General features: G+C 37.5%; 1 long non-coding RNA gene across 1 annotated transcript; it reads left to right on the top strand.

Moving 5' to 3' along the window:
* Window positions 1-297: 297 nt before the first annotated feature.
* Window positions 298-2,363, top strand: LOC134732573 (uncharacterized). The gene is made up of 3 exons (XR_010115885.1): window positions 298-316; window positions 1,442-1,511; window positions 2,294-2,363. It is a non-coding gene; the product is annotated as an uncharacterized lncRNA (long non-coding RNA).
* The last annotated feature ends 23,686 nt before the right edge of the window (window positions 2,364-26,049 follow it).

The raw sequence follows: 26,049 nt of genomic DNA, 5'->3' as shown, positions 1-26,049 counted from the left end.
GACCAGATCAGAAAGAAGTTTCACAGAATGCCTCTGTGTAGTTTTTATTTGAATATATTCTTTTTCCCAATAGAGGCCTCTTAGCGCTCAGAATGTCCAATTGCAGTATCTACAGAAAGAGTGTTGCAGAACGGCTCCATCAAAAGTATGGTTTAACTCTGTTAGCTTAATGCGCAGATCAGGAAGAAGTTTCACAGAATGCTTCTGTGTAGTTTTTATTTGAATATATTCTTTTTCCCAATATAGGCCTCTTAGCGCTCAGAATATCCAGTTGCAGTTTCTACAGAAAGAATGATTCAGAACGGCTCAAACAAAAGTAAGGTTTAACTCTGTTAGTTGAAAGCACAGAACAGAAACAAGTTTCACAGAATGATTCTGTGTAGTTTACATTTGAAGATATTCCTTTTTCCACTATTACCCTCTTAGCGCTCTGAATGTCCACTTACATTTCCTACAGAAAGAGTGTTTCAGAACTGCTCAATGAAAAGTATGGTTTAACACTGTTAGTAGAATGCACAGATCAGAAAGTAGTTTCAGAGAATGCTTCTGTGTAGTTTTTATTTGGAGATATTCCTTTTTCCACTATTACCATATTAGCGCTCCGAATGTCCACTTGCATTTTCTACAGAAAGTGTGTTTTACAACTGCTCAATCAAAAGTATGGTTTAACTCTGTTAGCTGATTGCACAGATCAGAAGAAGTTTCACAGAATGCTTCTGTGTAGTTTTTATTTGAGTATATTCATTTTCCCAATATAGGCTTCTTACCGCTCAGAATGTCCAATTGCAATTTCTACAGAAAGAGTGTTTCAGAACGGCTCAATCAAAAGTAACATTCAACCCTGTTAGTTGAATGCACAGAACAGAAAGATGTTTCACAGAATGCTTCTGTGTAGTTTATATTTGAATATACACCTTTTTCAAGTATTACCCTCCTAGCGCTCAGAATGTCCACTTGCATTTTCTACAGAAAGAGTGTTAAGAACTGCTCAATCAAAAGCATGGTTTAACTCTGTTAGTTGAATGCACAGATCAGAAAGAAGTTTCACAGAATGCTTCTATGTAGTTTTTATTTGAAGATATTCCTTTTTCCAATATGGGACTCTTAGCGCTCAGAATGTCCAATTGCAGTATCTACAGAAAGAGTGTTTCAGAACTGATCAATCAAAAGTAAGGTTCAACACTGTTAGTTGAATGCACGGAACAGAAAGAAGTTTCAGAGAATGCTTCTGTGTAGTTTATAATTGATGATATTCCTTTTTCCGCTATTACCCTCTTAGCGCTCCGAATGTCCACTTGCATTTTCTACAGAAAGAGTGTTTCAGAACTGCTCAATCAAAAGCATGGTTTAACTCTGTTAGTTGAATGCACAGATCAGAAAGAAGTTTCACAGAATTCTTCTGTGTAGATTTTATTTGAAGATATTCTTTTTCCCAATATAGGCCTCTTAGCGCTCAAAATGTGCAATTGCACTTTCTACAGAAGGAGTGTTTCAGAACGGCTCAATCAAAAGTAAGTTTCAAATCTGTTAGTTGAATGCACGGAACAGAAAGTTGTTTCACAGAATGCTTCTGTGTAGTTTGTATTTGAATATATTCCTTTTTCCACTATTACCCTCTTAGCGCTCCGAAGTCCACTTGAAATTTCTACAGAAAGGGTGTTCAGAACTGTTCAATCAAAAGTATGGTTTAAATCTGTTAGTTGAATGCACATATCCGAAAGAAGTTTCACAGAATGCTTCTGTGTAGTTTTCATTTGAAGATAATCCTTTTTCCAATATAGGAATCTTAGCGCTCAGAATGTCCAATTGCAGTATCTACAGAAAGAGTGTTTCAGAACCGCTCAATCAAATTAAGGTTCAACTCTGTTAGTTGAATGCAAGGAACAGACAGACGTTTCAGAGAATGCTTCGGTGTAATTTATATTTGAAGATAATCCTTTTTCCAGTACTACCCTCTTAGCGCTCCGAACGTCCACTTGCATTTTCTACAGAAAGAGTGTTTAAAAACTGCTCAATCAAAAGTATGGTTTAACTCTGTTAGCTTAATGCACACATCAGAAAGAAGTTTCACAGAATGCTTCTGTGTAGTTTTTATTTGAAGATAGTCCTTTTTCCAATATAGGCCCCTTAGCGCTCCGAATATCCAATTGCAGTTTCTACAGAAAGAGAGTTTCAGAAAGGCTCAATGAAAAGTAAGGTTCAACTCTTTTAGATGAATGCGCAGAACAGAAAGAAGTTTTACAGAATGCTTCTGTGTATTATTTATTTGAAGTTTTTCGTTTTTCTACTGTAGGCCTCTTAGCGCTCCGAATGTCCACTGCAGTTTCTACAGAAAGAGTATTTCAGAACGACTCAATGAAAAGTAAGGTTCTACTCTTTTTGTTGAATGCACAGAACAGAAAGAAGTTTCACAGAATGCTTCTGTGTTGTATTTATTTGAAGATATTCGTTTTTCCACTGTAAGCCTCTTAGCGCTCCGAATGTCCACTGCAGTTTCTACAGAAAGAGTGTTTCAGAAATGCTCAATCAAAAGTAAGCTTCAACTCTGTTACATGAATGCACAGATCAAAAGGTAGTTTCACAGAATGCTTCTGTGTAGTTTTATTTGAAAATATTCGTTTTTCCACTGTACGCCTCTTAGCGCTCCGAATGTCCACTTGCAGTTTCTACAGAAAGAGTGTTTCCGACCTGCTCAATCTAAAGTAAGGTTCAACTCTGTTAGTTTAATGCACAGATAAGAAAACAGTTTCACAGAATGCTTCTGTGTGGTTTTTAATTGAAGATATTCCTTTTTCTACCATACGCCTCTTAGCGCTCCGAATGTCCATTTGCAGTTTCTACAGAAAGAGTGTTGCAGAACTGCTCAAGCAAAAGTAATGCTCAACTCTGTTAGGTTAATGCAGAGAACTGAAGGAAGTTTCAGAGTATGCTTCTGTGTAGTTTTTATTTGGAGATATCCTTTTCCAGTATAGGCCTCTTAGCGCTCCGAATGTCCAATTGCAGTTTCTACAGAAAGAGTGTTTCAGAACTGCTCAATCAAAATATGGTTTAACTTTGTTAGCTGAATGCACAGATGAGAAAGCAGATTCACAGAATGCCTCTGTGTAGTTTTTAATTGAAGGTATTCCTTTTTCCATTATACGCCTCTTAGGGCTCCGAATGTCCAATTGCAGTTTCTACAGAAAGAGTGTTTCAGAACTGCTCAATCAAAGGTAAGGTTCAACTCTGTTAGTTGAATGCACAGAATGAAATGAATTTTCACAGAATGCTTCTGTGTAGTTTTTATTTGAAGCTATTCCTTTTTCCACTGTGGGCATCTTAGCCCTCCGAATGTCCGCTTGCAGTTTTTACACAAAGAGTGTTTCAGAACTCCTCAATCAAAAGTAAGTTTCAACTCCGTTAGTTGAATGCACAGAACAGAAAGAAGTTTCACAGAATAGTTCTCTGTAGTTTATATTTGAAGATATTCCTTTTTCCACTATTACCGTCTTACCGCTCGAATGTCCACTTGCATTTTCTACAGAAAGAGTGTTCAGAACTGCGCAATCAAAAGTATGGTTTAACTCTGTTAGTTGAATGCACAGATGAGAAAGCAGATTCACAGAATGCCTCTGTGTAGTTTTTAATTGAAGGTATTCCTTTTTCCATTATACGCCTCTTAGGGCTCCGAATGTCCACTTGCAGTTTCTACAGAAAGAGTGTTTCAGAACTGCTGAATCAAAGGTAAGGTTCAACTCTGTTAGTTGAATGCACAGAACAAAAAGAAGTTTCACAGAATGCTTCTGTGTAGTTTTTATTTGAAGATATTCCTTTTTCCACTATAGGCCTCTTAGCCCTCCAAATGTCCACTTGCATTTTCTACAGAAAGAGTATTTCAGAACTGCTCAATCAAAAGTAAGGTTCAACACTGTTAGTTGAATGCACAGAACAGAAAGAAGTTGCACAGAATGCTTCTGTGTAGTTTTATTTGAAGATATTTGTTTTTCCACTATACGCCTCTTAGCGCTCCGAATGTCCACTTGCAGTTTCTACAGAAAGAGTGTTTCAGAACTGCTCAATCAAAGGTAAGGTTCAACTCTGTTAGTTGAATGCATAGAACAAAAAGAAGTTTCACAGAATGCTTCTGTGTAGTTTTTATTTGAAGATATTCCTTTTTCCACTATAGGCGTCTTAGCGCTCCGAATGTCCACTTGCAGTTTCTACAGAAAGAGTGTTTCAGAACTGCTCAATCAAAAGTAAGGTTCAACTTTGTTAGTTGAATGTACAGAACAGAAAGAAGTTTCACAGAATGCTTCTGTGTAGTTTATATTTGAAGATATTCCTTTTTCCACTATTACCCTCTTAGCGCTCCGAATGTTCACTTGCATTTTCCACAGAAAGAGTGTTTCAGAACTGCTCTATCAAAAGTATGGTTTAACTCTGTTAGTTGAATGCACGGAACAGAAAGAAGTTTCACAGAATGCTTCTGTGTAGTTTTATATGAAGATATATTTTTTCCAGTGTACGCCTCTTTCTGCTCTGGATGTCCACTTGCAGTTTCTACAGAAAGAGTGTTTCAGATCTGCTCAATCAAAAGTAAGGCTCAACTCTGTTAGTTGAATGCAGAGAACAGAAAGAAGTTTCAGAGAATGCCTCTGTGTAGTTTTTATTTGGAGATATTCCTTTTTCCACTATAGGCCGATTAGCGCTCCAAACGTCCACTTGCAGTTTCTACAGAAAGAGTTTTTCAGAACTGCTCAATCAAAAGTAAGGTTCAACTCTGTTAGTTGAACGCACAGAATGAAATGAAGTTTCACAGAATGCTTCTGTGTAGTTTTTATTTGAAGACATTCCTTTTTCCACTGTAGGACTCTTAGCCCTCCGAATGTCTGCTTGCAGTTTCTACAGATAGAGTGTTTCAGAACTGCTCAATCAAAAGTAAGGTTCAACTCTCTTTGTTGAATGCACAGATCAAAAAAAAGTTTCACAGAATGCTTCTGTGTAGTTTATATTTGAAGATATTCCTTTTTCCACTATTACCCTCTTAGCACTCCGAATGTTCACTTGCATTTTCTACAGAAAGAGTGTTTCAGTACTGCTCTATCAAAAGTGTGGTTTAACTCTGTTAGTTGAATGCACGGATCAGAAAGAAGTTTCACAGAATGCTTCTGTGTAGTTTTATATGAATATATTTTTTTTTCCACTATGAGATGAAACAGGGTGGGAGAGTACATAGGGAGGCTCATACCCTCAGTGTGGTTGGAGAAAACAGGCTGAAAGGAGAAACGGGAGAAAGTTACAAAGGGAATCAAATGTGTTAGTACTGGAGGGAAAAGCAAATATTGAATACGACCCACAGATCTTGGATAACCCAGTGTTTGGTAGTAACTTACATGAAAGGTTTTGACAAAATAGCGGGATAGATGGAGAAAATAATAAGTAAGTGTTATATTTCCTCAGTAGAAACAAACCAACAAAAATCGTGTAATCACAGCCTGATCTTTTAACTGGCCTCCACTTAACTTGTTGCCTGGATTGGCATACATATTCCGCTGCCTGAAAACTGCCCAACACGTTTGAAACGTTCTTGCTCACTATTACACCCAGGCATTATTGCTTCACCAGCTGAGTTGTAAGGGGCCTCCAGGTGGCCTAGATTGTTCTCCTTATCGTATACATTATTTTCATTTATCAATTTGCCCTGAACATCTAATGAAATATTACGGACACCAATAACATGAACACAAACATAGCTATAGACAGTAAAAAGTAAATTGATGTCTTTTGAAAGGCTGTCATGTCTTAGATGCTAAATTTGGAGTATTTGCTTCTAATAAATAAATAGCCTGCTTTAATCATTCTGTTTTATGAATATAATATAGGGGAGCAGCTTTGATTTTGCCCTTAATCTTAAAAAACATTTAGCGAGGCATGGTGGCAGCACTTGTAGTCCCAGCTACTCAGGAGGCTGAGGCAGGAGAATGGTGTGAATCCTGGAGGTGGAGTTGCTGTGAGCCAAAATCATGCCACTGCACTCCAGCCTCGGTGACAGTGTGAGACTCCATCTCAAAAAAAAAAAAAAAAAGATCATACAAGGAGTAAATGATGATTTAGCATAAAACACAGTTCATAGAACTCAAACTTTGTTATTTTATGGGATTATACTAACCTGTTACTATTTAAAATTTACCATTTCAAAAGAAGAAATATTGGTCTGGGAAAATTGCCATTGCTTATACACAAGAATGGAGGAATCTTTTTGAGCACAACAATTCTAATGATATTCCTCATCACTGGTTCCAAAACCAAGCCCAAGGAAGGCCTGCATAGGGATAACGTGTAGAACACGCAAAAGAAACACACATCACCAGCTCCTCAACCCAGAGCTCCAAGGGAATGGCCAAGGAAGCTGTATTGTCCTAAGAAATTTGAGATTGTTTTGACTTACATTAAATCCTGCTCAATCATATGTATGTACACAGACACACACACACACACACACACACACACAGACGGTGTCATCAGTGAAGCCTCTAACAATGCATCTTGACTGGATAGATTCGACAATTAAAATGACTGGAAGAAAATAGGGCTTCATAAGTGGCACTTACTATTCACATAACACATTAAAAGGACATCTCCTAAATTAAATCTTGTCTATGATAAAAAGGCAGACAATCATGACCCAAGGCTAATTTATAACCGCAGAAATGTTCAAGACAGACCAATGCTTGCTATGTTTAGGAACTGACAAGAAAGTACAGGTCTTTATAATCTACCATTTTGCTTCATTTGATACCAGGTGACCTTCATAATGCAGGCAATAGAGAATTGCAAGATTTGTCGGAGATTTCAGGTCTTTGGAAAGCTATGCCGTTTCACAAGAACAACCGTGGAAACAGGAAGAAAGTCAACTCCCACTTAAGGCAATCAGAATTTACAAATATTCCTTCCTTCACTGAAATTTCAATAGGCACTTCAATATTATCTTTAATTAATTCTTTTGTTACAATCACACATCACATAACATTTTGGTCAAGGATGGTGCACACACATGACAGTGGTGCAATAAAATCATAACACTGTATTTTTACTGTACCTCTTCTATGTTTAGACATGTATAGATACACTTACTGTATAGATATAAGTAAGCATATAGATATACTTAACTGTTGTGTTACAATTGCCTACAGTATTCAGTGCAGTAACATGCTGCACAGGTTTGTAGCTTAGGGGGAATAGGCTATACCATATAGCATAGGTATGTAATCAGCTATAGTATCTAGGTTTGTGTAAGTAAACTCTGTGATGTTCATACAATAATAAAATTGTCCAGCAATGCATTTCTCAGACATACCCCTGTCATTAAGTGACACATGACTATGTTAGTTAACACTGAGGGAACTTCATGGGAAATGCACTCTGCAGCTCCATCATAAATAGAAACCGTTTATGTCAAAAAACACATAAAAGTATAGTTGCAAGATTACAATTCCTTCCAGATATTTCATTTAGTATCTCCACAGATCACTAACTGCCTGAATAGCATTCTTGAGTCTCCACTGCCTCACATTTGATTTCAGGTCATTCCATCAATTGTCAAAGACGCATCCAACATTAACTTTCCAATACTGGTTTGGATTGTGTCAACATTGTCATCCTGTTCCACAACAACACAAAAGGCTAACTCGGTGAGGTAACATAGACACCGATCAGTGAGATTTTGCTGACGGGTGGTACCATTTTTTAGCAAGATCAAGGGTATTCATACCTTCAGGCATATAGATAACATTGAAAAGGGCAGGTTCGTAGACAAAAAGACGATGAGGAAGGGTTATTGCAGGATACATGAGCTACGGTGTCTCCTGTTTAACCTGAGTCTGAAGAGATTCAAAGTGCAGGTGCCATGCATGCCTCTTCAATAGTTCCATGTCGATTGATTTTCTGGGCTACACTTCCCAGCATTCAAATTGCTAAATGCATATAAATGACAACTGAATATTTATAACCTGGATTTGTGCTTTTGAGTGACCTTATCTATAGTTATGTGCTTCAGTGATCTAACTTGGGGTTGACTCCAAACTTTGATAAAGACCCTGCTTATTCCTTGAGTATTGCTGCATTGACAACTGATTTAGTGAATGCCACTGTGAAAATAATAAACCTCTTGGTGAATATATTTAAACATGTCTTGTAACCTGTACACATCTTAACCAGGGATGTTACTTGATCTTTCTATGTACAGGAGTGTGTGGAGATAGAACAACATACATGATCGTAATTGCTGCCTGTGAGACTAATAGAAAATTCAAGCTAGTGAAGTATGTTTATGCATGGCACACTTCTCACCAGCAATTTTAGGAAGTTCTACCCACAACCCATATGTCTTTTGATATGTGGGTTACCTTGGAGAGAGAAAAAGGAACTCTGAACACAGGCACGAAATCCTTTAGAATTTTATCTAGAGTTGGACTTGTCCCAAAGCTTTTGTATAAACTTGCTTGATGAGCAACTGTTGTCCACTGGTACCTTCACTGTACAATCCACACACAACCAAACTTCACAACTGGAGTCCTAAATTTGCACTTTGTTTGGTAAAGTTGAATGAAAAATGGTCTTTTAAGCTTATGCTCTCTTATGAGAGCTGTTATGAGATTAATTTTACTCCAAGATATGCCAGTTAGGAAATAACTTCCAATATAATTTCACCAGCCCCCTGTGGGTGGACTAATTAGTCATACATCACACTTACTCTGGTGGTGAAATGCCTCAAAAGAAGGTCTGCAGAGTGTTGCTCTACCTAGAAGGACATGAATAAAGAGACATAAAAATCATTCATTAAGAAGGAAGAAGACTTTCCTTGCCTAGATTTTCACTTGTAGGATCCAATTAATTTTATCACTTAATATTTTGTCCTGGTGGGCATTCATTTTACAAATTTGTAAGATCAGTAGAAATGGTAACTTTCAGAAATCAAACTGTAAATATTCTGTAGACGTTGACAGAAAGAGCTATTTGGAGCTGTGCTTTTGCCAATTAGACACTCTGAGAAAATCTGTGAAAGGATGTTTTCAGGAAGTCATTGAACCCCCTAAAAATCAAGTTTATTGCTCTTACCATAAATATAAATAATTTATTATCAACCATTTTCAATATTCTAATAAGTAACCTTTATTGTTCATTTCATTGGCATGATCTACGTAGACACGTGATTTATCTTCTTTTGCAATAAATTCAGAAAATTTCCTGCCTGGAAAAGCCATGTTTTAAAATTACCACCTGTTTGATGATTTTCTTATAAAAACATTTCCACTTAAGTATCTATCTCTATTTGTCCTTTATTTTCCCTTCCATTCTAGCTCTACCCCTTGTCTCCTTTGTGTGTCTCAGGATAAGTGCCCTATAACATTATGTAATTCTGGAAACCCTTCGATACAATGTTATTACATGTAAAAAAAAAAAGTATGTTTCAGCAAACTCTTTGTTCACAGATTATCTTTGACTACTTGCCTATTAGTCAATTTTTGTAGGCTCCATATGCTATTAATTTATATTCACTTTTAGAAGAATTTTCATCAAAAGCAAAAGTCTTATGTAAATTGATTATATGCTACTTGTACTTCTGTGTATATATACACACAGAGCCACATACATATATGTAACTCCGGAGGCCTGCCTGGACTGTTTAATAACTGTCCTGAACAAGAGCAAGAAAAAGCTGGTCAAATTTCAAACAACAGGTTGAACTGGGGAGCTCACATTTTGCATAAAATAGACACTAGCGGCCTTTAAAAATTAAACATTTCTACTGTTTTAAAAAATTGTAGCCATCATAGTATGAGGAAAAAATGTAATAATCCTTTTTAATTCTTGCCATTTTATTAACCACAGAGTCCTTACGCCCTAACTTCATTGGTATCCCTTTGAGATTAAACAGAACACTGAATTTAAAATTCTGAGAAATAAATAATTACACCATTTACTTCAGGCACTCTTTCAAATTTCAAGAAATATTTTGAGAATTCATTAGCTAAATATTGCTATAATGCAGGCTAGTAATAAATGGAAATAACGAGTTCATTGTAAAGTTTAAACTCATGATGATATGATCTGGAATTTTTGTTAACCTAGAATACATAATTAGCTCTAGAGGTGAAATGAAAGACAAAATCACTTGACATATTAGTAAAAAACAAATAATGTAACTTTATAAGCTACTGCTGTTCTTTCGCTCTTGAGAACCAGTGACATCTCTAATTAGAGAACATTATGGAAAGGTTAAAGATGAGAATACATGCAGTCTGTCTACAGGAAACCTCAACTGTTCAGGTTAATGAAATGTTTGCAGAAGTCATATTAATTAGCAGGTTCACAGGAAACTAACATTTATTGTATAAATTCCATGGTAAAATGTATTAGGGCTCCAGGCACACAACTGTGCGCCATCTACGTGACCACACAGTGCCTACTTCTTTCCGTCTTTATTCATTTCTCTCCTGATGGTCTGTATGTTATTGTTACATAGTTCTAAAAATCTTCCATGAGGCAGAAATCTCATTTAATGATATAGCTTTGAAAATAAAGAAAAACAGTAGAAACTTTCTATTTTCTTATAAAGCAGAATTGTTGAATTTTCAAAGTTTCATTTATGTAGTGTCACAAGGTGACAAACGTATTTCTTTAATTCCCTCTTGTTGTTATTTTTGTGTAACATCAAACAAAGCCGTTTCTTTCATTTGAAGGTGAAAACTGCTCATCAAAATCCAGTTTAAGCTGAGGAACAAAGAACTAAATTTTGCATGAGAGATTATACACTGCATAAGTATAAAACAGGACCAGAAACAATGGTGGGTCAGCAATTTTAAAAAAGATGAACGCAGGTTATCATCAAATCAATTGTTACCAACACACCAATTCCACCTCTAGGCCAGAAAATTAGCCACTTCCCACAGGAAAACAATAATTGAAGACAAAGTTCACCAGTGAAAGTTGGTTAATTTTTTTTCCATCCTTGCATCAACTAAAATGATATCTATAGTTCCTCTTAACACTTTTCTTACTTTCAAATATCTGGGTATGCTTAATTAGCTGAGGCCATGTTTCATAGGCACATCTGGCTACAAGGGAAACTGGGCATTTGAGCCCCAATCCTAATGTTTGTAGAGTATTTAGAAATTTGAGAATTCCCTCCAAAGAAAGAGTTTTATAAAACACTGTTAGACAAAAAGTTTGAATTACAAAATGTGGTAGTAGCTCATGTCTAACTCAAATGCAGGGAAAAAAAAAACTGTAAACTCTAAAAAAAATAAATACACATTTGATGGTAATAAGAAACAGAAAATAGGCAGAAATTGTAGAATATTTGATCACTGGTGAAGTTTTTAACCATTGAATAAAGAAAAATTCCAATGATTTAAATTTGCATCAATGCAGCTTCACACCTGATGACACTCCCTGGTCTGTGCAAAATTGCATGTCTACGAGTAAAGCAGTGAGTTTTACTAGCTTGAGGAATAAGAGCACAGAGTTCCAGGCTGACAGAAAAGAAGAACTGGGAAATTTGAGTGACATGGGAGGAAATCTCACACAAGTGAAAGTCACAGAGGAGAATGTCACAGAGTAAAAATCTAAAATCAGCACTTAAACTTCATTCAGATATATGACGGCTGCTACATTTCACATTGATAAAAAGAGACTCCATAGAATCCAGCAGAAAACAACAGCTAAATTGCTAGTACAGAGCAGATATTTCAAGCATTGCATATAGCTCAGGAGTAAAAGTTTGGTGTTTGACTACACAAAGAAGACTAATATTAGAAAAGAGTCGCTCTTCAAAGGAAAATAAAAGAACCTATCTCTACAAAATATCATCCACATAATCTAACATATAATTTAACCTGTCTAGACATAGAACCAGGAAAATATGACGCATAAGAATAAAAGTAAACAATGGATTAAGACATTGAAATGGCCCACACGATGGGATTAGAAGATAAGAAATTTAAAATAAGCTATTGTAAGCATATTCAAGGATTTAAGGAATAGACGGTCATAAGAGTGAATATATGGAGAATCTCAACAGAGAAGTAAAAACGACAAAGAAATAATGGGACAAATTTTAGAACTGAGGGACAGAATATCTTATATAAAAATGACATCGTGCGCACATACCAGTAAATTAAAGATGGCAGAAAAAAACTATCAGTGAACTTAAAAAGAGATCAAGAACAATTTCCCAATACAGTTAAGAACACAGAGGAAGAAAAATAATAAAAATAGGGCCAGTCTAGAACTAATAAAATTGGAGTCCTAGAAAGAGTAGAGAAGGAGAAAATGAGACAGAAAAAGCTATTTGAAAAAGTAAAGACCAAAAGTTTTCCTAATTGTCAGCATATATCAACTTACAGGTTTAAGAAACTCAAAGAACAGAATAAAAATAAAGAAACAAATGCAGACATATCATAGTCAGACCACTGGGCAAAAAAAGAGTAAATCTTGAAAGTAGCTAAAGGGAGGGAGAAAAATAATGTACATACATGGAAACAAATAGACAGATGACCTGTCATCAGAAATGACAGTTTAAAAAGCAATGAAACCACATCTTGAAAATAAAAAAAAAAAACCTGTCAACTCCAAATTCTATAACTAGAAAAAGTAATTCTTGAGAAAATAAAGATTTATTCAGGTAAAAGAAAGCTTCGAACATCTGTCATTAGCAGACCTAAATACAAGAAATGCAAACGGAAATTTTTCGGGCTAAAGAAAGATAACAACAGATGGAAATTCTGAACTACAGGAAGCAAGGAGAAGCTCTAGGAATGGCAAGTGCATCAACATGAAAAGCTAAGGCTTTTTTCTTTTAGTTTTATAACAAACAACTGATGGTTTAAATAAAAATTTAAGTGTACTGTTGATAATGTATGTAAACTATTCTAAATTAATAGCTCTGACAGGAGACTAAACGCAACAATATTGCTGCAACATTTCTTTATGTTACATGAAAACGCTGACTGTTAACAGTAAGTGGACTGCGATAAGCCCAGGGTGCTGAATATAATCCCTAGAGAACCACCACATCATATGATGACATTCTTCTAAAATGCCAATAAAGGAATTAAAATGGAACGCCGAATATTGTTCAGTTAATATAAAAAGGCATGAAAGTAAGAACAGAGGAGCAAAAAATGAGGGAACAAATAGAACATAAGAGCAAAATAGGCCGGGCGCGGTGGCTCACGCCTGTAATCCCAGCACTTTGGGAGGCCGAGGCGGGCGGATCACGAGGTCAGGAGATCGAGACCATCCTGGCTAACACGGTGAAACCCCGTCTCTACTAAAAATACAAAAAATTAGCCGGGCGTGGTGGCGGCACATGTAGTCCCAGCTACTCGGGAGGCTGAGGCAGGATAATGGCGTGAACCCGGGAGGCGGAGCTTGCAGTGAGCTGAGATCGCGCCCCTGCACTCCAGCATGGGCGACAGAGCGAGACTCCGTCTAAAAAAAAAAAAAAAAGAAAAAAAGAAAAAAAAAGCAAAATAGCAGGCTTAAATCCAACCTTATCAATAATTATTTCAAACGTATTTTAAATACTCCAAATAAAACACAGATTGTCCATCGGTATATTCTGTTGTATGAATATACCACATTATCTTTATTCATCTGCCAATAGACGTTAATAAAAGTACCTATAAGAGATGCATGCCAAATATTATGATATAGATAAGCTGAGAGTAAAATAATTTCCAAGTATACCATGGAAACAACAAGCACAAGAAATCTTATGTGGCTATATTAATAGGAGAAAAAGTAGACCTCCAAACAAGCAATATTACAACAGAAAGCTATTTCATAATGATCAAATGTCAAGTACTTATGAAGACATAATGCTATATTGCTAACTGATAGAATAACTAAAGAAAGTTAAGATAAAATAATTTTGACAACAGCTTGACCTAATCAATATTGACCAAGACGATAGAATATATGTTCTATTATGCTACACGTGAAACATTTATCAATAGACTATAGACCACAAAATATCCCTCAAGAAGTTTCAAAACACTGTAATCATAGAAAGTATGCTTCCTGACCATAATGAAAATGAGTTGAAATGGGTAAAAACAAGCTACCCAGGAAAGTCTACACTACTGGAAGATTTAAATACACCTTAAAATGCCCTTTAGCTCAAGGAAGAAATCATGAGAAACACCTTAAAATACATTGAACTGAATACAAATAAAAATATCCTATATCAAAATGTGTGGGATAAAGTTAAGCAGACCCAGAGTAAAGTTTTTGTATAAATGCTTATTCTCAAAAAGAGAAGTTCAAAACAAGTGAACTAATTTTCTACCTTAAAAAGAAAATCTAAAACAAGAGAGCAAATTAAGTCCAAAACAAGTAGAAGAAAGGAAATAAAACAGAAATTAGAAATCAATGAGACAGAAAACAGACACAGGAGAAAATTCACATGGCCAAAAGTTAGTTCTGTGAGAAAGAAAGAAAACACAAATTATAAATATCAGGGATTAATGAGATTGTACAGTTGTAGACACAAGGGACATTAACAAGATAATGGAATATTGTAAAACATTTTATACCAATTTTCATTACTTGGATGAAAGGGTGAATTCGTTGAAAAAAATTTATAAAAAAATTCACAAGATTAAATGGAACATATGAATTGACATTTATTAAAGTAATTAATTGTCAAATACTTGCACATAAAAACATAAAACTAAAGAAAATAAAAAAATAAGCAAACTCCATATCCAAAGAGTTTTGCTGGTGAATTCTTTCAAACATTTTAAAAAAATAAAATGTTTAAATTATTTCAGAAATAAAGAAGGGGAAAATTCCAAACTTGTTTTATGAGTCAGAATTCTGATACCAAAACTACAAAACGCAGGAATGCAAAACTGATTTCAGCTTAAAGAGCTATCACCATTCTAATCTGTGATTCTAATGAATTTGGCTATCTTAGATACTTTATACACGTGGAATCACACAGTTTGTCCTTCTGTGACTGATTTCCTTTACTTAGCATTAATGTCCTCTAGGTTCATCCATGTTGCATATTGCAGGGCTTTCTGTTTTTAAAGCTGAATAATACTCCGTTGCATGAATATACCACATTTTCTTTATCTATTGATCTGCCAGTAGACATTAACCTTATTCCCACATTTTGATTTGTGTAAATAATGCTGCAATGAGCCTGAGAATCAGAGAATCATCCCAATTTCAATACTTTCAGATAAATAACCTGAAGTGAGATTGCCAGATCATATAGTAGTTCTACTTTCTTAATTTTTTTGAGGAGCCACCGTACTGCTTTCCATAGAGGCTGCACAGTTTTACATTCCCAGAAACACTGTACAAGTGTTCCAATTTCTCCCCATTGTTAACACTCATTATCTTTTTCTTTTAATAAGACCATTCTAACAGGCTTGAGGCAATATCTCTGTGGGTTTGAATTACATTTCCCAGATGATTAGTGATGCTGAGCATCTTTTTCATGTACCTGTTGGTCATTTGGATATTTCATTTGGAGAAATATCTATTGCTGATTAAAAAAAGAAAAAACTCTCAGCAAGCTAGAAAAAGAAATTTTCTCGAAGTGATGGAAAGCATCCACAACAAAACATATAAACAATATTATATTTAATGGTGAAAGCGTCAATGTTTAAACCACACAGATTAGGACAAGAAAAGGATGTGTGTGTTCGTCACCTCTATTCAACATTGTACTGGTGATTCTAGATTTTGAGTATTAATATTTAGGGGACAACTGTTGTCACTGAAGCCCAAATCTTGGTCATCCTCAGAAAAAAAAAAAAAAGTTGATTAGGTTGTATATAATCTAATTCTACTTGCTTTGGGCTTAATTTTAGAGAAATTCAATTAAGTTGCTTAATTTAAGCAACTTTTGCTTAAATTAAGCAACTTAATTGAATTTCTCTAAAATTACAGCTTGTATCAACTCTAGAATTTATTGGGCACCTCCTAGGACATAAACACTGCAATTTGGTGAGAGACATCAGGTAGGAAACAGCCTGGCTCTGACATAAATTCAACACACAGAGGGGGACACATGTTATGAGACTGACCTGCCTTCTCCATCTCATAAAAGGGGTTCTTGTTGCTGGTAACACAGATTAAACTATTTCAATTACATTCAAGATAAAAGGATTAGCAATTGTGTGTAAGATGAAAAAATCACCCCACAGGAAGACAAAAGTCTCACAAAAGGATATTTAAACTAGCCAACACTTTGAAATTTAGGCAGAGATCGCGCTTTCTGGGTGAACTAAAGTAGCAAGAACAAAGTAGAGGCTCCAATTCTAGGAAAAAGGGGCCCTAATAAGGTTTACGATCCAGAAACTCAAGAAATCCAGACAGAAGGATGCAGTCTCCGCATTCAAGGCAGTAGCAATACCTGGATTACGAAGCCAATCCCCAAAGCAGGAACTCATAAACACAAATTGGATTGAGGAAGAAGCTTGCCCACCAGAAGATTTAGGATATTACAAGGTAGAATGTGATAGAGAAAACGAGCATGGGGCTGGAAACAAAAGGGGGAAGCCCCATGATTACAACTAGAATATAACTGTCAGAGATGGTGCGGAAACAAGACTGAAGAGAGAACTCCTTAAACCCCACGTGCCTTACGTCAGGACTGATCCTGGACACAGGCTGGACAGCATAGCCTGCAAGTGCTGAGGGAGGAGGCGTGGGCTCCGCTGTGAGAAGGAGAAGGACATAGAGCTGAAAAGCAGATACGGGTCTTGAAATCGCGCAGAGGGTTTGGGCCTTCGTTGCTCTCTGCCAGCAGCTGCCAGTAGTTCTCACACTTTGGCTGGCATCAAAATCACCTGGGGCAGTGGTGGGGAGGGGGAGAGTGTTGTAAAACCACAAGTGACCAGGCAGAAAACACCTGTATGTTTTCCAATTCAGTAAGTACAGAAATATTAATTGGAACAAGGTGGAGGTCAGACATTGCTAGTGCTGTGGACTGCTCCAGGGACATAAGCATGATCTTTAGAGAAGTGGCTCTAACCAGTTGATAGCAACCACTGGACAGAGAGAGGTCCAGACCGACCGTACACAGAGACATCATGCAATTACACTTCAGCAACCTCTCCAAATAACATGTCTCTTAGTGAAACTTGGCAGGTTGAAAACTAAACCATAAAATCCAGTGGCACTTATGTATCCTAGGCACTTACATTTGTCTGGTTCTTCCACCTTGCCTTTGCTTGGTTAGAATTTTGGGTAGATAAGAGGTGGACTTACATGTGCTAGTGTGAGAACTTTGATACACTCATTTAGACATTGACCTACTATCTTGATGTTTGAAAGCTACAACCCAAAGAAATTTGTCTTTTTACATAAAACAAATTCAGCCCTTGCCTTCCTTATAGATTACATCTTCCACTAGCAGTAATAAAAATGTAACAATATGCGTAAGTCAAAGAATCTTCTTAGATCCTCTGTAGTGTTTTATTATTTAGTTGTGTGAATTAAAGTAACTCTCAAAATTTCAAGGATGCCTGAGAAGCAATTCATGTTCAAAGGCTGCCCTCTTGTGACAATGTGTTGTATGTTTTACTGTAAAAGTAATCTTATTTCACCTTATAACCTCTACAATCCAATTCATAACAGCATAAAAAGGAAATAAAACCTTACATAATTTTGAATTTTAGAAAGTACCTTGTTTATATGGCTCCTTTAGAGAATGAATAGTCAATTTGGTAAATATTCTAGTGAGTTGAAGGTTTGAATCCATCTCACTTAACTAGCTTGATGGATGTATTTCTAAACCTATACAACCCACTCCTCTGCTTCTAAAAATTAAAGTTAGCTGTAGATTGAGATGTCAGTGACACAGTTTATAGAACATAACTTAGATTGTCATCTACATTACTGTAACTACAAATACCACCCTACAGATGGAAGAATCAGTTTTATCAGTAAACATCTCTAATTGAACTACAAATGGTGTATGTCTTCTGGCTTTTACAAGCTCTTGGTCTAACGCAGGGGATATATGATGTAAAAATTACAAAACAAGGCCACGCGCGGTGGCTCACGCCTATAATCCCAGCACCTTGGGAGGCCGAGGCGGGTGGATCACAAGGTCAGGAGATCGAGACCATCCTGGCTAACACGGTGAAACCCATCTCTACTAAAAATACAAAAATTAGCTGGGTGTGGTGGCGGCGCCTGTAGTCCCAGCTACTCAGAAGGCTGAGGCAGGAGAATTGTTTGAACCCAAGACGCGGAGGTTGCAGTGAGCTGAGATTGCACCACTGACTGCAGCCTGGTGGCAGAACAAGATTCCATCTCAAAAATAAATAAATAAATAAATAAATAAATAAATAAATAAATAAAAAATATAAAATAACAGTGACTATAATGTTTTGTGATGTTAAACTTTGAGAGCTTTTTTTTTTCTTTCTTTTCCCAAGTCCCTTTCCCAGTTTCAGGAGCAGTTATTCTAAGCTCATTGACGTAAAGGAATAGAAACAAAAGGTTTGGTGGAAAAAATAATAACCTGCTATCATTTCTGTCTTTTGTTTTTTAAAAGCTTGAGCATTTGGGAGAATTTGGAAAGGTTGTGGAGTAAGTGCAAAGAAGGAATTCGCTAACAAAAATTATATAGGGTAAAATGACTTTTTTCCAGTTTAGAAAATACTCACTCCCTACATTCCTACCTTCCTTTCCCATAGTTAAGAAGAGGAAAAAGCAAAGGCCTCTTGGTAGCAGTGGTGACTTAGGCAGTTTCTTAGAAATATTCTAGAAGGCATAGTCATCTTTAAAAAAAATAGCTACAAGGATCTGTCTAAGAAGAAGGGACCATGGGCCAAATTACGAGTAGACTTTTGCATTCCAGATATGGTAAAGAAGAAGCAGGAAGCCGGTGGGCCTAAACAGGCCACACAGAAATGGACAAGGAATAGGCCAGCAGCAGCTTGTGGGGACAAGATGTCAAGCCCCAAATGTTAAACCCACCAACCATCCTCCAAATTCTGGCTCTGTTTAACAAGGCTGTGGTCTGGCACTAGGTGCCACCTCAGTGACTAAAGCATAATTCCCCGTCTCCTGGGAGTGTTGACAGCTGACTCCTGGCAACAACACTCACAGCACAGTAAAGTTCCTTCATCCAAGTTCATGTCCCTTCTCAAGGCATCCCATATCCGAGAACTGCTTGGTACACAAATATAATGGCCTGGCTTGCTTGCTCCAATTTGAGGTCATTAGGTAAACTCACCAAGATCCCTGTAGAGCGGGCTGCGGCCATGATAGTGATTGCATTTCAGCCAGCTTCCTGCTCTGCCCAATCCTATTGCTTTCACTCTTCGCAGGTGTTGGGAATATCCATTTCAACTTCCTTGCATGCAAATCTCCAACTCCGAGTCAGTTTCCTAGGACACCTGACTGGTGACATCTCTATCACTATCACAGTACTTAGAGGTGGAGCATCTTAAAATGATTTAAGGCTAACTGCCCTAAGAGCACAGACAGATGGTGGCTTAAAATAGAATTTAAGTGGCTTTAAAAAAAACATGAAAGAAGTTGACATTGCACGCTCATATGAGCTTATGGATCAAACCATGCATATGATTTCTAAGATCCATTGTGCAGTGTATATTTGCACTGTTTATAAATGACATCCCCTTGAATTGAATTCAGTGTAATTCAAAACAGTAATTTGTGGGAAAAATTAGGTATGCAGATAGCCTAGACTCTACAGAGGCACACATCATTTGGAGAATAATAGTGAACTGGCTGGTCTATGAGGGAAGAAAACAGTGAATATAGACTACTAGTGAACAAGGACATTTTCCCATATATATTCAAATTAAGGTGAATTTCTTTACAGAATTATGCCTCAGAAAAAGTATTTCCCTATATATGAATCGTCACAAGTTTTCCCACGATGAGTACTTTTGTGATTATTTTGAATAACGAAGTAATATTTAAGGAAACTCTCTTGCCCCGAATGTACTTTATGTCAATTGATGTTGCATATAGAGATCATCAGAGTGAAGCTACAAGAAAAGGAGGAACATTACTTAGCAAAGACTTAGAGAATTAGTCCTAATAGTGTGAAATCAAAATTTCAAGTGAGGGAATAAATGCAGCTTTTAATGATTACTTAAATGAAGTTTAACTGTAGCAGGATCTACAAGAAATTGGCAACCTTTGGCTCCGGTAACAGAAACTCAGGATATCTGTCTTTCAGGGCTTTTGGATTCTGCATCATATTGAGAGAGACTCCTTTAAACAAGCAATAGGAAACTTCCTGTGACAACATAATAAATTCAAAAAGTTCTGTAACTCAGACAATGTAGATAGAAGTGAGGGCTTTGGCCTAGACAGCCCTGTTCACTCAAAAGATGGATTAAACAAAGAAAAAGATATTGATATCAAAAATTCAATCGGGAATTTGATGAAAGCGTTTCATTAAATGTGATAATTTCTTAGTATATTATCTCACATATGCAATTTCCATGTGTAACAAATTAAATACAAGTAAACATTTGACTATATTATCTGCAGCATAATTTACATATCAATTTACATATTCAGTTTTGCTCACGTGAAAACTTGGATCTTCTCAAGAAGAAAATTTGTGAAATCTTTAATTCCTCATCCCCAGAAATGTAAATAAGTCAATATCAATACTGTAAGTCAATGATTTGTTCCTAGGAAGACAGTAAAAGTTTTACAAAAACGCTTTAGAGCCCTTCTCATTGTAAACCTAGAAAACAGAGAAAGGCTCTCTGATGGAAAAAGACAGACCTTAGGGAGGAGGACATTGCAATGGGAACACGCCTGACAAAAGAAACTATGTAGATTCAAATGGTGAAGGAAGACAAGGTCTTTAACAGAAAAACGATCAACCTGGAAGCATGGGGGAGTAGAAACAAATAAAGGAAAAATGAAGAGGCTTATGTAATTGTTTCGATACAGTTATCTTCAACTATACAGATCAACAACAAGGTCGATGTCAGTTGAAGGTTGGGCAGGTGGTTGCTGGATAGATGTCCTCACAGAAGTGTATTTTGTGTAAGATTGCTATGGCCTTTGTGCAAGGTTGTGGTTTTTGTGGTATTTTGTGATAGTTTTTGTTATCAGGCCTAGAAGCATGAGAACCCTCTCTTCAAGGCCTTCTCTGAATCTATTTGTCCAGGTGTTTTCCTTTTAAACATTAGTGACAGTTTTGATTCTGATAACTTTCATATCATGATCCCTAATTTCAAAAAAAAATTAAACATGTAATTTGTTAGTGATGTATTTGATAGGCTTGGATTTGTGAGTCACCTCTACTATCTATAGTGGTAGATATATCTGAGCCTGCTTACACCAGATTTGCATCAGATTTTCTCTTCAGTGGAATTGGAAGAGGGGGTTTTTGAGAAGGGGATGAAGGAATTGTGCTGCATCAGAGGTCTCCATCTAACACCACAGGGACGTTTCCTGTGCTCTTGCCAGGCCATTGTATTAGGCTGATGCAAAAGCAATTTTGCTTTCGTCATTGAAAGTAATGAGACCATGTGACTTACAATGTCTGTGCCATGACCAGCTTCTAATAGCCTCCGAGGACCCCTCTGCCCTGACACATACTGTCCTGGAACCACGTCTGCTCTGTAACACCTGAGGTAGCTGCCACCATGACCAATCCCTTCTCATCTTTACTCTACATGCAGGTAACAGTTATAATTACATCTCTGTGTATTCACAGAACAGTTAGTACATCTAGGACGTCTACAAAATTTCCCTAGCTGATTTTGGTGTTTTGGTGTCCTGGCAGCTCTAGCCATGGAGGGATGATGCTTTATGAGCATTTCTGTTGAGTTTTTTGCTTTTCCTCAGAAACTGATTCCAATTTTCCCACATATGTTTCACAATTTGTTTGAACTCATTTATTCTAAACCCATTATTTTTTGTCTATTATTTAATAGGGAGGGGGGCGAGGGATAAAAGATTACAAATAGGGTGCATACAGCAGGAGGTGTACAGCCACCCTGGGATATGACTCCGAACATCCACGGAGAGGAGAGGCTGCTATTACTCCCAATATCGCAGGGGGTGTACATCCATTCTGTGACATTGTTCTTAATATTCCAAGGCAGAGAGGTTGATATTACTCCCAATATCACAGAAAGTGTACAAACCCGTGTGATATTGTTCCTATTATCCAAAAGAAGACAAGATGATATTACCCCCCATATCGCAGGAGGTGTACACCCACTCTGTGATATTTTTCGTAATATGCAGGGCGGGAGAGGCAGAGGGGCGAGGCGCCCCCCGCGAGGTGGGGACTGAGAGCCAGCCCCTCTGCCCCCCTGGCTCTTAGGACCCGTGGTGGACTCACAGCCTGTTTACCATATTGTGACTAGTATCTTCCCCTCTGGAAATTATCAACTATTGCACAGGCGGGTGTACACCGGCTTTCTACAGAGGACGTACACCCGTCTGTATTCGAGTAACATCATCCTCTTCCTCCCTGAAGATTAACAACAGTATCACAGGGGTGTTTCTACTCCCTGCGATATTAATAACAATATCACAGAGTGGGTGAACACAGCCTGCGATGCTGGAATTATTATCATCCTCTCCCCCTCGGGATAATAGGAACAATATCACAAAAGGGGTGGACACTCCCTGCGATATTGGGAGTAACGTCATACGCTTCTTCCGTGAATGTTAGGAGCAATATCACCGGGTGGCTGTACATTCATTGCTATGTTGCAGTCATGTCATACTCTACCCGCTGGATATTAGGATCAGTGTCACAGGGTGAGTGTACACCTACTGCGATATTAAAACTAATATCATGCTGTCCATCTCTGGATATTAGGAACAATATCACAGGCAGGTGTACACCTCCTGCGGTATTAGGAGTCATAATATTGTGAATTATTAAACATCAGTCTCATTAATAACTATCAATGCTAATATTAATTCATAGTATAACGTTATTAATCATTAATGATTATTTTAAAGAGAGGATTATGCATGATTAGAATTATTACTATTAATGCCATTTTTAATATTAGTTATTAATCTTAATGTTTATCATTGTTTTATTACCAACATCCGGAATGAAATCACCCTGTGATATTGTTCTTCATATTATAGGGAGATATTGCTTCTAATATCACAGTGGGTGGACCCCTCGTGTGTATACTCTGTGACAGTGTTTTTTATATCCTAAGGAGGTATTACTCCTAATGTCACAGTGGGTGTTCACCCTGTGTTATCATTCTTATTTGACCTGACTGCCTTTTTTAACCCACACTACAGAAGGAATGGAACAGATAAAAAGATATGGAGATTGGGCCGTGCTGCCATGTGGCCGCTGCAGGACACCTTTACTATCCCTGTTTCTCAGGCTGTCGATGAAGGGATTCAGCATGGGGGTGACCACCGTGTACATCACCGAGGCCACTGCAACCTTTCTGGGGGAAGAGGACACATCTGAACTGAGGTCCCCTCCAACGCCTCTTCCATAAACCCAGCAAACAACTGACAGGTGAGACCCACAGGTGGAGAAGGCTTTATACTTCCCACCTGACGATGACAGCCTCAGAATGGAGGAAACCATTTTATAGTAAGAGGAAAGGGTCCCCGAGATGGGAAGGAACCCAAATACGGCAGCAGGAAAATACATGATTATGCTATTGGTGAAGGGGTCACAACATGCAAGGTGGGGGAGTTGAGAAGGGTCACAGAAGAAATTAGGATTTTCCGCACCCTTGAAGCAGGTCGTTACCAAGGCAATCAAGTTGTGCAGCTGGGAGTCTAGAAGACTGAGAAGAAAAAAAAAAAAAAAAAAAGACAACCAAACTAGGAAGCCACAGAAACACGGGTTCATGATGGCCGAATGATATAGAGGGTGACAGATGGCTACAAACCGGTCATAGGCCATCACACTCAGGAGCGTGTCTCTCTTCCATGCTTCGAAAAATGGCAAACAGAGACATCTGAGTCAGGCGGCCTGCCTAGGAGATGACTCTGCCGTGAGATTGGATGTCCACAATCGTCTCGGGGACCGTGGCGGAGGTGAAACCCATGTCAGGCGAGGACAGGTTGGAGAGGAAGAAGTACATGGGGGTGTGGAGGTGGGAGTCAGGGCTGATGGCCAGGATGATGAGCAGGTTCCCCAGGACCGTGACCAGGCACATGGACAGCAACAGCCCGGCGAGGGTTGGCTGCAGTTCTGGATCCCCTGAGAGTTCTAGGAGGAGGAATCTAGAGACATCGGTTCGATTCTGTGGGTCTGCATGGTTTGGACACTTTTTGCCTAGAAAAGGGGGTTGAAAAATGGGAAACAAGTAAACCAACACGCGGCATTGTGTCTGAGTTTTGGATAGAAGCAATTCACAAGTAATGTTTTCAGATTTCAGAGCAATCCACGCTCAGCAATATTTTGCAGTTCTGACAAACTCACTTGTCTTCTAATGCTTTCATCATTGATTTCTGTGTTCTTCACTTCTTGCTGTACACGCCTGCCTTAGAGACACTAGATTCAAGAATGTTCCAAGAACCAGATCATCATATATAACAAATGCGTAACTGCTAGAAAATACAGTCTATCTTGTCCTAAGAAAAATACGTAACAAAGCCGTTCTCTTCACTTGAAGAAAAAGGTTATCCTAATTAAAGGAAATTAAGAACTCAAATATTTTACTTTATTCTACTAGATCGATATAAATTCCCTTGATTAAGAACATTTATAAACACTGTATAGCAGCTGAGACTGGGCGGGGCGCGCTGGCTCACGCCTGTAATCCCAGCACTTTGGGAGGCTAAGAGTTCTAAATTGGAAAAAGGAATATCTTCAAATAAAAACTACACAAAAGCATTCTGTGAAACTACTTTCTGATCTGCGCATTCAGCTAACAGAGATAACCATACTTTTGATTGAGCTGTTCTGAAACACTCTTTCTGTAGAAAATGCAAGTGGACATTCGGAGCACTAAGAGGGTAATAGTGGAAAAAGGTATATCTGCAAATACAAACTACACAGAAGAATTCTCTGAAACTTCTTTCTGTTCCGTGCATTCGACTAACAGTGTTGAAACTTACCTTTGATTGAGCAGTTCTGAAACACTATTTTTGTATATACTGCAATTGCACATTCTGAGTGCTAAGAATCCAATATTGGATAAAGGTATATCTTCAAATAAAAACTACACAGAAGAATTCTGTGAAACTTCTTTCCAATCTGTGCATTCAACTAACAGAGTTAAACCATACTATTGATTGAGCAGTTTTTAACACTCTTTCTGTAGAAAATTCAGGTGGACATTCGGAGCGCTAAGAGGGTAATACTGGAAAAAGGAAGGTATTCAAATATAAACTACACAGAAGCATTCTGTGAAACAACTTTCTGTTCCGTGCATTCAACTAACAGCGTTGAACCTTACTTTTGATTGAGCCGTTCTGAAACACTGTTTCTGTAGAAACTGCAATTGGAAATTCTGAGCGCTAAGGGGCCTATATTGGGAAAAAGAATATCTTCAAACAAAAACTACACAGAAGCATTCTGTGAAACTTCTTTCTGATCTGTGCATTCAGCTAACAGAGTTCACCATACTTTTGATTGAGCAGTTCTGAACACTCTTTCTGTGGAAAATGTAAGTGGACATTCGGAGTGCTAAGAGGCTAATAGTGGAAAAAGTAATATCTTCAAATATAAACTACACAGATGCATTCTGTGAAACTTCTTTCTGTTCTGTGCATTCAACTAACAGAGTTGAACCTTACTTTTTATTGAGCCGTTCTGAAACACTCTTTCTGTAGAAACTGCAATTGGACATTCTGAGCGCTAAGAGGCCAATATTGGGAAAAAGAATACCTTCAAATAAAAACTACACAGAAGCATTCTGTGAAACTTCTTTCTGATCTGTGCATTCAGCTAACAGAGTTAAACCATACCTTTGATTGAGCAGTTCTGAAACACTCTTTCTGTATAAAATGCAAGTGGACATTCGGAGCGCTAAGAGGGTAATAGTGGAAAAAGGAATATCTTCAAATATAAACTACACAGAAGCATTC

The sequence above is a fragment of the Symphalangus syndactylus genome, chromosome 15 (assembly GCF_028878055.3).
Source record: "Symphalangus syndactylus isolate Jambi chromosome 15, NHGRI_mSymSyn1-v2.1_pri, whole genome shotgun sequence".
NCBI classification, from domain to species: domain Eukaryota; kingdom Metazoa; phylum Chordata; class Mammalia; order Primates; family Hylobatidae; genus Symphalangus; species Symphalangus syndactylus.
The sequence above is the reverse complement of the archived record's forward strand: the minus strand, read 5'-3'. Positions and strand labels throughout refer to the sequence as shown.